Genomic DNA, 11,471 nt, shown 5'->3' on the forward strand with positions numbered 1-11,471 from the left:
GGCACTTGGACTCCGTCCGAATCAGCCCTCTCGATCAATGTGCTGTAAACCAGAGCTGTGCTTCTAGCTCTCCTAGCCTTTCACCACCTTTTGGCGGGCAAGCACATCCGAGTCCAGTCAGAGAACGCGACAGCGGTTGCCTACATCAATCACCAGGGCGGGACTCGCAGCCGCCTGGCAATGTTGGAGATTCAACGCATCCTTCAATGGACGCAGGACTCCAAGTCTACCATATCCGCAGTCCACATCCCAGGCGTGGAAAACTGGGAAGCAGATTATCTCAGCCGTCAAACCGTGGACAGTGGCGAGTGGTCCCTGCATCCGGCAGTGTTTCAGTCAATCTGCCGCAAGTGGGGCACTCCGGAAGTGGATCTAATGGCATCCCGGCACAACAACAAGGTTCCGGTTTATGTGGCTCGCTCCCACGATCCTCAGGCCTTTGCAGCGGACGCTCTGGTTCAAGATTGGTCCCAGTTTCGTCTGTCCTACGTGTTTCCCCCTCTAGCTCTCTTGCCCAGAGTTCTGCGCAAGATCAGAATGGAGGGCCGTCGGGTCATCCTCATTGCTCCGGACTGGCCCAGGCGAGCTTGGTACCCAGACCTGCTCCATCTGTCCGTAGAGGTGCCGTGGCATCTTCCGGACCGTCCAGACCTTCTCTCACAAGGCCCGTTTTTCCGCCAGAATTCTGCGGCTCTCAGATTGACGGCGTGGCTCTTGAGTCCTGGATCTTAACGGCTTCTGGTATTCCTCCTGAAGTCATCGCCACTATGACTCGGGCTCGGAAGTCTTCCTCAGCCAAAATCTATCACAGGACCTGGAGAATTTTCCTGTCCTGGTGTCGCTCTTCCGGCCATGCTCCTTGGCCTTTTTCCTTGCCGACCCTTCTGTCCTTTCTACAGTCCTGTCTGCAGCTAGGACGATCCCTCAATTCCCTCAAGGGACAAGTCTCGGCTCTGTCAGTGTTGTTCCAGCGGCGTATCGCCCGGCTGGCTCAGGTGCGCACCTTCATGCAGGGCGCGTCTCACATCATTCCGCCTTACCGGCGGCCCTTGGATCCCTGGGACCTCAATGTGGTCCTCACGGACTTGCAGAAACCCTCCTTTGAGCCTCTTAGGGAGGTTTCTTTGTCTCGTCTTTCACAGAAAGTGGTCTTTCTAGTGGCCATAATTTTCCTCAGGAGAGTCTCTGATTTGGCTGCGCTCTCTTCGGAGTCACCTTTTTTGTTTTTTCATCAAGACAAGGTGGTTCTCCGTCCGACTCCGGACTTTCTCCCTAAGGTGGTTTCTCCTTTCCACCTTAACCAGGACATTTCCCTGCCTTCCTTTTGTCCGGCTCCTGTTCATCGCTTTGAAAAAGCGTTGCATACTCCGGATCTATGTGTCTCGCACCACTGTTCTTAGGCGGTGCACCTCTCTTTTTGTGCTAACCACAGGTCGGCGTAAGGGCCTCTCGGCTTCTAAGCCGACCTTAGCTCGTTGGATTAGGTCGGCCATTTCCGATGCCTACCAGTGTACTCAGGTGCCTCCCCTGCCGGGGATCAAGGCACACTCGACCAGAGCTGTCGGTGCCTCTTGGGCTTTCAGGCACCAGGCTACGGCTCAGCAGGTCTGTCAGGCTGCCACTTGGACTAGTCTGCATACCTTTTCAAAGCACTACCAAGTGCATGCTCATGCTTCGGCAGATGCGAGCTTGGGCAGACGCATCCTTCAGGCGGCTGTCGCCCATTTGTGAAGTTAGGCTCCGCCTACTTCTCAGTTTTCTGTTTATTCCCACCCATGGACTGCTTTGAGACGTCCCAATGTCTGGGTCTCCCATAGGAACGATAAAGAAAAAGAGAATTTCTTTGTCGCTCCATTGGGAGACCCAGACAATTGGGTGTATAGCTTCTGCCTCCGGAGGCCACACAAAGTATTACACTTTAAAAGTGTAACCCCTCTGCCTATACACCCTCCCGTGCATCACGGGCTCCTCAGTTTTATGCTTTGTGTGGAAGGAGGCACACATCCACTCATGCATTCTCATTTTAGTTAATCGGTTGGAAGAAAAGTGGGCCCCCACGGGGCCCCCGGCATGTTCCCTTCTCACCCCACTACGTCGGCGGTGCTGTTAAGGTTAAGGTACCCATTGCGGGTACAAAGGCCGGAGCCTCATGCCGTCTCCTTCACCATCCCTTAGCGGCTCTGGGAGAAGTGGGATCCTGAGCGGTCATCCATTCACTGGGACCGTGCTCCCTCCGCAGCCCCTGTGGGAATCTGTCGGACAGGAGTCTATTTATCCTCAGGGACCGGGCCCTGCATCACTAAGGTACTCTGTGTCCCCATGGGGGATGTGCATGGAGCGCCCTCATCCCGGACGCTGCAGCAGCTGCTTATTTGTGACGGCCGGCGGACTTCCGCGCCGACCGCGCCTGCTTGTCGGCCGCGGTCTTAAATTTAGTCCCCGGCTTCAATTGCGGCCTAGTAGCAAAACTCCCGCCCCCGGGCCTGTCTATCAGGGGTAAGGGCGGGACTGCCGACCTGACGTCGGATGTGAGGGCCGGAGCATCCTGTATGTTTCCTCCCCCCTCACTGATCACTGTGGGGACTCCAGATTCCCGCACTTTTCTAGCGCCGCCCACGGCCCCACTCCTCCCCAGAGAGCTCCGGCAGCCATTTTTTTGACATTCTGCCGGTGGAGGATTTCCAGGAAAGAGCTCTGCAACACTGGGAGACCTAAGGCAGGGAATCTGGAGGACACACGCTCCGCTTTTTAGCGGTCGGTAAGCCACACCGGTCACCCGGTGCTGGTCCCCTTAGGGTGCCGGAATAGATATATTTCTGTTCGGTCGGGCTGTATACCCTTTCCCATATACCCTCAGTGATCACTCTCCTAGGAGACAACAGCATGTCGTCCACAAGGAGAAAGGGTGCCAAGGCACAGGGTTATTTTGCGACCTGTACCTCTTGTGCGGCTAAGTTACCTGCGGGTTCCACCTACCCTCACTGTGAGCAATGCTCAACCCCTGTTTTGCTTGCTCAGCCGGAGCCTCGGTCACTAGGGGGCCCCTCGGCTCAGGCAGACCCCCCTGCTCTCCCTGTCCAGGCGGCAGGGACAGAGTTTGCCGTTTTTGCTGAAAAACTCTCTGAGTCTCTCTCACAATCCATGGCTCAGTCTATGGACAAATGGTCTGCCAAGCTGCTTGAAGCTTTGCAGTCCAGACCGGTCCTTACACAGGCCCGGGCCCTGTTGGATCGTCGCCTCCAGGCCCCTCTCTGTCCGCGCCGCAACGCGTTCCCAGGGGGGCCCTAGGTCTCACGTGGAGGACTCCTGCCCGGACCACAGTCCCAGACCGGCTAAGCGGGCCCGCTGGGAATCTTCCCCGACTTCTTCACGCTGCTCGGGTTCCCAGCTTGAGGACTCTCTGGAGGACGAGGCGGACGTCGCAGCTCAGGGCTCTGACCCTGACGTTGCTCTCAATCTTGATACACCTGAAGGGGACGCCATAGTAAATGACCTTATCTCGTCCATCAACCAGGTGTTAGATATATCTCCCCCGCCTCCACCTGTAGAGGAGTCGACTTCTCAGCAGGAGAAACACCAGTTTCTGTTCCCCAAACGTACACGGAGTGCGTTTTGCGATCACTCTAACTTCAGAGATGCTGTCCAGAAGCCCAGAGCGGTTCTGGACAAGCGCTTTACTGAGCGCCTTACTGACACACGTTACCCCTTCCCCTCTGACGTAGTTAAGGGTTGGGCTCAATGTCCCAAGGTGGATCCCCCAGTCTCTAGATTGGCGGCTAGATCTGTGGTATCTGTTGCAGATGGCTCATCGCTAAAGGATGCCACTGACAGGCAGATAGAGCTCCTGGTGAAATCCATCTATGAAGCCACGGGCGCGTCTTTTGCCCCGGCTTTTGCAGCCGTGTGGGCACTCCAAGCTATCTCAGCTTGTCTGGCTGAGATTAATGCGGTCACACGTAATTCTGCTCCGCAGGTTGCGTCTTTGACTTCTCAGGCGTCAGCTTTTTCTTCCTACGCCATGAACGCAGTTCTAGACTCTGCTAGCCGTACAGCGGTGGCATCCGCTAACTCTGTGGCAGTCCGCAGGGCCATGTGGCTGCGCGAATGGAAGGCAGACTCGGCTTCCAAGAGGTTCTTAACCGGTTTGCCGTTTTCTGGCGACCGCTTGTTTGGCGAACGATTGGATGAGATTATTAAGGAATCCAAGGGAAAGGACTCCTTCTTACCCCAGTCCAAACCGAAGAGACCTCAGCAACGGAAAATACAATCGAGGTTTCGGTCCTTTCGTCCCTCCGCCAAGCCTCAATCCTCTTCGTCCAGCAGGCCAGAGAAAGGCCAGAGGAACTCCTATGTGTGGCGGGCGAAGTCACGCCCCCAAAAACCCGCCGGAGGCAATGCCTCCAAGACGACCTCTTCATGACTCTCGCCATCCCCGAACCGCATCCTCGGTCGGTGGCAGGCTCTCCCGCTTTTGCGACGCCTGGTGGCCACATGTTCAAGACCGATGGGTGAGAGACATTCTGTCTCACGGTTACAGGATAGGGTTCAGCTCTCGTCCCCCGACTCGTTTCTTCAGAACCTCTCCGCCCCCCGAGCGAGCCGATGCACTTTTTCAGGCGGTGAACGCTCTGAAGACAGAAGGAGTTGTGATCCCTGTTCCCCCCCAGGAACATGGTCGCGGCTTTTACTCCAACTTGTTTGTGGTGCCAAAGAAGGACGGCTCGTTCCGTCCCGTCCTGGACCTCAAACTGCTCAACAGACATGTGAGCACCAGACGGTTTCGGATGGAATCTCTCCGCTCGGTCATCGCTTCGATGTCACAAGGAGACTTCCTAGCATCGATCGACATCAAGGATGCTTATCTCCATGTGCCGATCGCATCCGAACATCAACGCTTTTTGCGTTTCGCCATCGGTGACGAACACCTTCAGTTCGTGGCATTGCCTTTCGGCCTGGCGACAGCCCCACGGGTGTTCACCAAGGTCATGGCATCTGTTGTGGCGGTCCTACATTCTCAGGGCCACTCGGTGATTCCCTACTTAGACGATCTTCTGGTCAGGGCACCCTCTCAGATGGCGTGTCAAAACAGTCTTTCCGTCGCTCTGGCGACTCTCCAGCAGTTCGGGTGGATCATCAACTTCCCAAAATCCAAGTTGACACCGACCCAATCACTGACGTACCTTGGGATGGAGTTTCATACTCAGTCAGCGGTAGTCATACTACCGCTGGACAAACAGCTTTCGCTGCAGGCAGGGGTGCAATCTCTTCTTCGGGGTCAGTCACACCCCTTGAGGCGCCTCATGCACTTCCTGGGGAAGATGGTGGCAGCGATGGAGGCAGTGCCCTTCGCGCAATTCCATCTGCGGCCACTCCAGTGGGACATTCTCCGCAAATGGGACAGGAGGTCGACTTCCCTCGACAGGAAAGTCTCTCTTTCCCTTGCAACCAAGACGTCTCTTCAGTGGTGGCTCCTTCCCAACTCTCTGTCGCGGGGAAAATCCTTCCTACCCCCAACCTGGGCTGTGGTCACCACGGACGCGAGCCTATCAGGGTGGGGGGCGGTTTTTCTCCACCACAGGGCTCAGGGAACCTGGACTCCGATAGAGTCATCCCTTCAGATCAATATTCTGGAGATAAGGGCAGTGTATCTAGCCCTATTGGCCTTTCATCGGTGGCTGGAGGGCAGGCAGATCCGGATCCAGTCGGACAACGCCACTGCCGTCGCATACATCAACCACCAAGGCGGCATTCGCAGTCGTCAAGCCTTCCAGGAAGTCCGACGGATTCTGCAGTGGGTGGAAGCCACAGCTTCCACCGTCTCCGCAGTTCACATCCCGGGCGTAGAAAACTGGGAAGCAGATTTTCTCAGTCGTCAGGGCATGGACGCGGGGGAATGGTCTCTTCACCCAGACGTTTTTTTCGAGAGATCTGTCGCCGCTGGGGAACGCCGGACGTCGATCTCATGGCGTCACGGCACAACAACAAAGTCCCGGCATTCATGGCCCGGTCTCAAGATCACAGAGCTCTGGCGGCGGACGCATTAGTTCAGGATTGGTCGCAGTTTCGACTGCCTTATGTATTTCCTCCTCTGGCGATGCTGCCCAGAGTACTGCGCAAAATCAGGTCCGACTGTCGTCGCGCCATTCTCGTCGCCCCAGATTGGCCGAGGCGGTCATGGTACCCGGATCTGTGGCATCTCACGGTGGGTCAACCGTGGGCGCTCCCAGACCGCCCAGACTTGCTGTCACAAGGGCCGTTTTTCCATCTGAATTTTGTGGCCCTCAACCTGACTGTGTGGCCATTGAGTCCTGGCTCCTAGCGTCCTCACGGTTATCTCAGGATGTCATTGCCACCATGAGACAGGCCAGGAAACCAACGTCCGCCAAGATCTATCACAGGTCTTGGAGGATCTTCTTATCCTGGTGCTCTGATAAGGGTTTTACTCCCTGGCCTTTTGCCTTACCCACTTTTCTTTCATTCCTTCAATCCGGAATGGACAAGGGATTGTCTCTCGGCTCTCTCAAGGGACAAGTATCGGCGCTATCTGTTACGAGGGGGACCCGGGGAAGCGTGCCAAGATGGGGAATGGACAGCTTCCGCCGGTCAAGGTCCACTGTGCGGTGTAAGGGACCGCTGCTATGGTGGGTGAAGAGTGAGCGGGTTGCTGCTAGCGATCGTCTGGAATGTCACAGACGATCTATGTACACCGGTCTGCCCTAACCCGTGAGGGTTGTATGGCAGGGATCACACGGCTCGGTGTACCTGTTGCACGGGGAAGCACAGAGGTGCCCACGCACGTGTGCCAGTGGAAGTCACGAGAATATGGCACGGGGGTAGCACAGAGGTGCCCACGCACGTGTGCTTTCAATAACCAGGTGAGTCCGGTGGAGACTCGAGGAGCTCACCTGGAACAGGAACACGGCCTGTCAAAGGAGCTACTGCCGGAGCAGCAAGGCAGGGACACGGCCTGCAAACCAGGTGCTGCCTAAGCAGCAAGGGCCAAGCCCACAGAAGACGATAATGCCTGAGCAGTGGCGTGGCGTGGCAGCACGCTGCCAGACATCCAAACATAGAAGGACGGTCGCGCGCCGCCATGATGGCAGGAGGAGCTTTTAAGGAGGTGTAGCTCCAGCCAAGGGCGGGCACGAGGCGGAGATGACGGACTTGACCCAATCAGGATCCACGACATCCCAGCCTGGCCAGTCAGGATTCACCACGTCACCAGCCTTGTCATCAAGCCGTGTGACGTCAGTGGGCGAATCAGGATCCACCAAGCATAGCACATGCTCACCCTCCTGCCTCTGGGAAATAGAGGCGGGATCCTCGGTCTCATAATGTGTAGAGATAACGGGAGTCTCACTGCTTCCCTGAACAGCAAACCTCTGCACATTGTGCAACCTCACAGACCTTCGAGGCTGCTGAGCAGGAGGAGCTGCGGCAGGCAAGGAATGGGAGACCGCCTCATCTCTTGCAACAGGAGTACCACTAGGTGTCACCCTTGTGCTGCCTCTCTGAGGAGGTTTCTCCTGCAGTCTGGCAGACCTTCGGCGCTGCTGAGCAGGAGCGCTCGTGGCAGGCAAGGAGACTGTCTCATTCCTTGCCACAGGAGAGCCACGAGATGTAACAGCTATCCGTATTTTTTCAAAAGCGTCTAGCCAGGCTTCCGCAGGTCCGCACGTTCCTGCAGGGAGTTTGCCACATAGTCCCACCTTACAAGCGTCCGCTGGAACCCTGGGACCTTAACAGGGTGCTAACGGCTCTTCAGAAACCACCTTTCGAGCCGCTGCGGGATGTCTCTTTATCACGTCTTTCGCAGAAGGTGGCATTTCTAGTGGCAGTTACATCGCTCCGTAGAGTGTTTCGGAGCTGGCAGCGCTGTCATGCAAAGCCCCCTTCCTGGTTTTTCACCAGGATAAGGTGGTTCTGCGTCCTGTTCCGGAATTTCTCCCTAAGGTGGTATCTCCTTTTCATCTCAATCAGGATATCTCCTTACCTTCATTTTGCCCTAATCCAATTCACCAATGTGAAAAGGATTTGCACTCCTTAGATCTAGTGAGAGCACTCCGACACTACGTGTCTCGCACAGCGCCCCTGCGTCGTTCAGATGCGCTCTTTGTCCTTGTCGCTGGCCAGCGTAAGGGTTCGCAGGCTTCCAAGTCAACCTTGGCTCGGTGGATCAAGGAACCGATTCTTGAAGCCTACCGTTCTTCTGGGCTTCCGCTTCCTTTGGGACTGAAAGCCCATTCTACCAGAGCCGTGGGTGCATCCTGGGCATTGCGGCACCGGGCTACGGCTCAGCAGGTGTGTCAGGCAGCTACGTGGTCTAGTCTGCACACTTTCACGAAACACTATCAAGTGCATACCTATGCTTCGGCAAACGCCAGTCTAGGTAGGCGAGTCCTTCAGGCGGCGGTTGCCCACCTGTAAGAGGGGGCCGTTTTTCGGCTCTTTTTATTGAGGTATTCTTTTACCCACCCAGGGACTGCTTTTGGACGTCCCATTGTCTGGGTCTCCCAATGGAGCGACAAAGAAGAAGGGAATTTTGTTTACTTACCGTAAATTCCTTTTCTTCTAGCTCCTATTGGGAGACCCAGCACCCGCCCCTGTTCCCTTCGGGCTGTTTGTTCTTTTGTGTACACATGTTGTTCATGTTGAATGGTTCTTTTGGTTCATGGTTTTCAGTTCTCCGAACATCCTTCGGATTGAATTTACCTTAGACCAATTTATAAGTTTCCTCCTTCCTGCTTTTGCACCAAAACTGAGGAGCCCGTGATGCACGGGAGGGTGTATAGGCAGAGGGGAGGGGTTACACTTTTAAAGTGTAATACTTTGTGTGGCCTCCGGAGGCAGAAGCTATACACCCAATTGTCTGGGTCTCCCAATAGGAGCTAGAAGAAAAGGAATTTACGGTAAGTAAACAAAATTCCCTTCTTTGTTTACTTACCGTAAATTCTTTTTCTTATAGTTCCGTATTGGGAGACCCAGCACCCTCCCTGTTGCCTGTTGGCAGTTTCTTGTTCCGCGTGTTATCACCGGCTGTTGTCGTAGACAGAGGCTCCGGTTGTTCCGGTTCTTGCTCTGTCTTTACTTGTGGGTGGCTATTCTCCTTCAGCTTTTGCACTAAACTGGCTAGATCTGGTTATCCAGGGGGTGTATTTGCTCAGAGGGAGGAGCTACACTTTTTAGTGTAGTACTTTGTGTGTCCTCCGGAGGCAGAAGCTATACACCCAATGTCTGGGTCTCCCAATACGGAACTATAAGAAAAAGAATTTACGGTAAGTAAACAAAATTCTCTTTTTTTTAGTCACGGTAAATGGGTGATTAAGCAATTCCTTCAATTCAGCCACTTGTGTCCATTGACCTTTATTTAGGGTTACCTAAGGGTTCACCATATCTACTGTATAAGAAACTGTTTTAGTTCAAGCAATCGCTCAATCATTAAATAAGTGCTACACCACCGAGTGGCTTAATCAACAATTGCCCCTTTCGCAGCACGTCTCTCCAGGATGGAATAAATTTTAGGCGGCAATAACCAATTTCCTCCCTTTTCCAATCAGATTTCCAGCATGTCCCTCTTGTAGACTATCTCTTATTGCCAGCTGCAGCGTGTGCACAACACCGCGCATGTGATGAATATGAAAGTGTGTTGAAGCAGCTTCAACAAGATCATCTAATTCTAAAGTATCATTTTGCTGTTCTTCTGTTGTAATTTAATTGTTCCTCAGTTACATTAACAGCACTGTGGCTCCATCTCAAACATATGAATCCTAAATTTTCTTCTAGCTGTTGTTCATTACTCTCATTCATCAGTTTAATTGTACTTATCATGTTTGAAGCATTGTCTGTTACAATAGCAAGAACCTGTTCTTTTTTGAGTTGGTAATCTTGCAGAACTTTTTCCACTGAGGCCTGGAGAAACTGCCTGGTGTAATGAGCTTTAGTATCTTTTACTGCCAGTGTCTTGGTAACAATTTCTTTGTTGTCACAAACATATCAAACATTGATGGCAAAATAGTGCACTCTATGACGTGTGCAGGCATCCATTATAAGAAACATGAAATGTCTTTTGAGAGTCTTTTTAGGATCTTCCTTTTGTTTAAGGGCTTCTTCAATCACTAATTTTCAAATACTTTCCCTTTTTAGAGAAACACCAAGTTTGTGGGCCATTTCTCCATTAAGAGCTGTAAAAGCTGGTCGTGCATATAATGATAATGGTACACCGTCCTTCACAACAAGCTGTATGTGTTGTCTGTTAAACATCTGCTGTCATTGTTACAGTAACTTTGTCACTTACAAAATATCTTGTTAATGATGTTTGAGATGCTCTTTCCTCCACCTTTGTCTGGTAGGAAGTGCTGGCACTGGTTTCTTGGTGCTGCTGTTATCTTTCTCAGCTTTGAAAACGTCTGGGTAGAAGCATTGTAAATTTCTTCTTAGATTGGAAGCTCTTGCAGGAGCATTTTTATCACTGCCTAAGTACGCACTGATTTTGGCATCACAGCATTTATTTTCATCTGGGTCACTTGTCATACGTTGACACACACAATACTTTTCATTTTGAGTCACTGTGAAATGCTCAAATACAGCTGACTTCATAGGGAGATTCTTGAACATTTTGTAATCATATAAATTCACTCTCAAAATAAATATGTCCTATTTAAAAAAAAAAAAATAAATAATGTATATTATTCCAGCAAGAACAGGGAACCTTGTACAGTGGTGAAAATAAGTATTTGATACACTGACAGTTTTGCAAGTTTTCCCACCTACAAAGAAAGGAGAGGTCTGTAATTGTACACTTCACCTGTGAGAGACAGAATCTACAAGAAATCCAGAAAATCACATTGTATGATTTAAATAATTTGCATTGCATGAAAAAATACATATTTGATACAATAGAAAAACAGAACTTATTTGGTACAGAAACCTTTGTTTGCAATTACAGAGGTCAGACGCTTCCTGTAGATTCTATTTCTCTCAGTTGAAGTGTACCTATGATAAAAATTTCAGACCTCCATTCTTTGTAGGTGGGAATCGACAGTGTATCAAATACTTATTTTCCCCATTGTATAATTTTAGAAATAAAACAAACTTTATATTTGTCATCTGTAGTATTGATTTATGCAAAGTTTGTAAAATATGTCATTAGATAGCTTTACTTTGAATTTCCAATCTCAGGCTTTTCTTAGGTACAGCTCACTAAATGTTTCACATCAGATTGCTTCAGTCTATGAAGAGGGGAGGAGGGAGCAAGTTTGTTGTGTATCATACTCCAGGAACAAAGACTGATAACAGAGCTAATAACTTGATGTTTTGGCTTCTATACCTATACAAGTCCTCATATAAGTCCTCATCAATCCTGTTGCTGTATTTTCCCTGTATATTGTATGTATATTGTATAGAAGCTATCCTCCCAAAAGTACATGAGCTCAAAGAAAAAACAAACAAGCATCCAGCATACAGAGAACATA

This window comes from Anomaloglossus baeobatrachus, chromosome 2 (assembly GCF_048569485.1).
Source record: "Anomaloglossus baeobatrachus isolate aAnoBae1 chromosome 2, aAnoBae1.hap1, whole genome shotgun sequence".
Lineage (NCBI taxonomy): Eukaryota > Metazoa > Chordata > Amphibia > Anura > Aromobatidae > Anomaloglossus > Anomaloglossus baeobatrachus.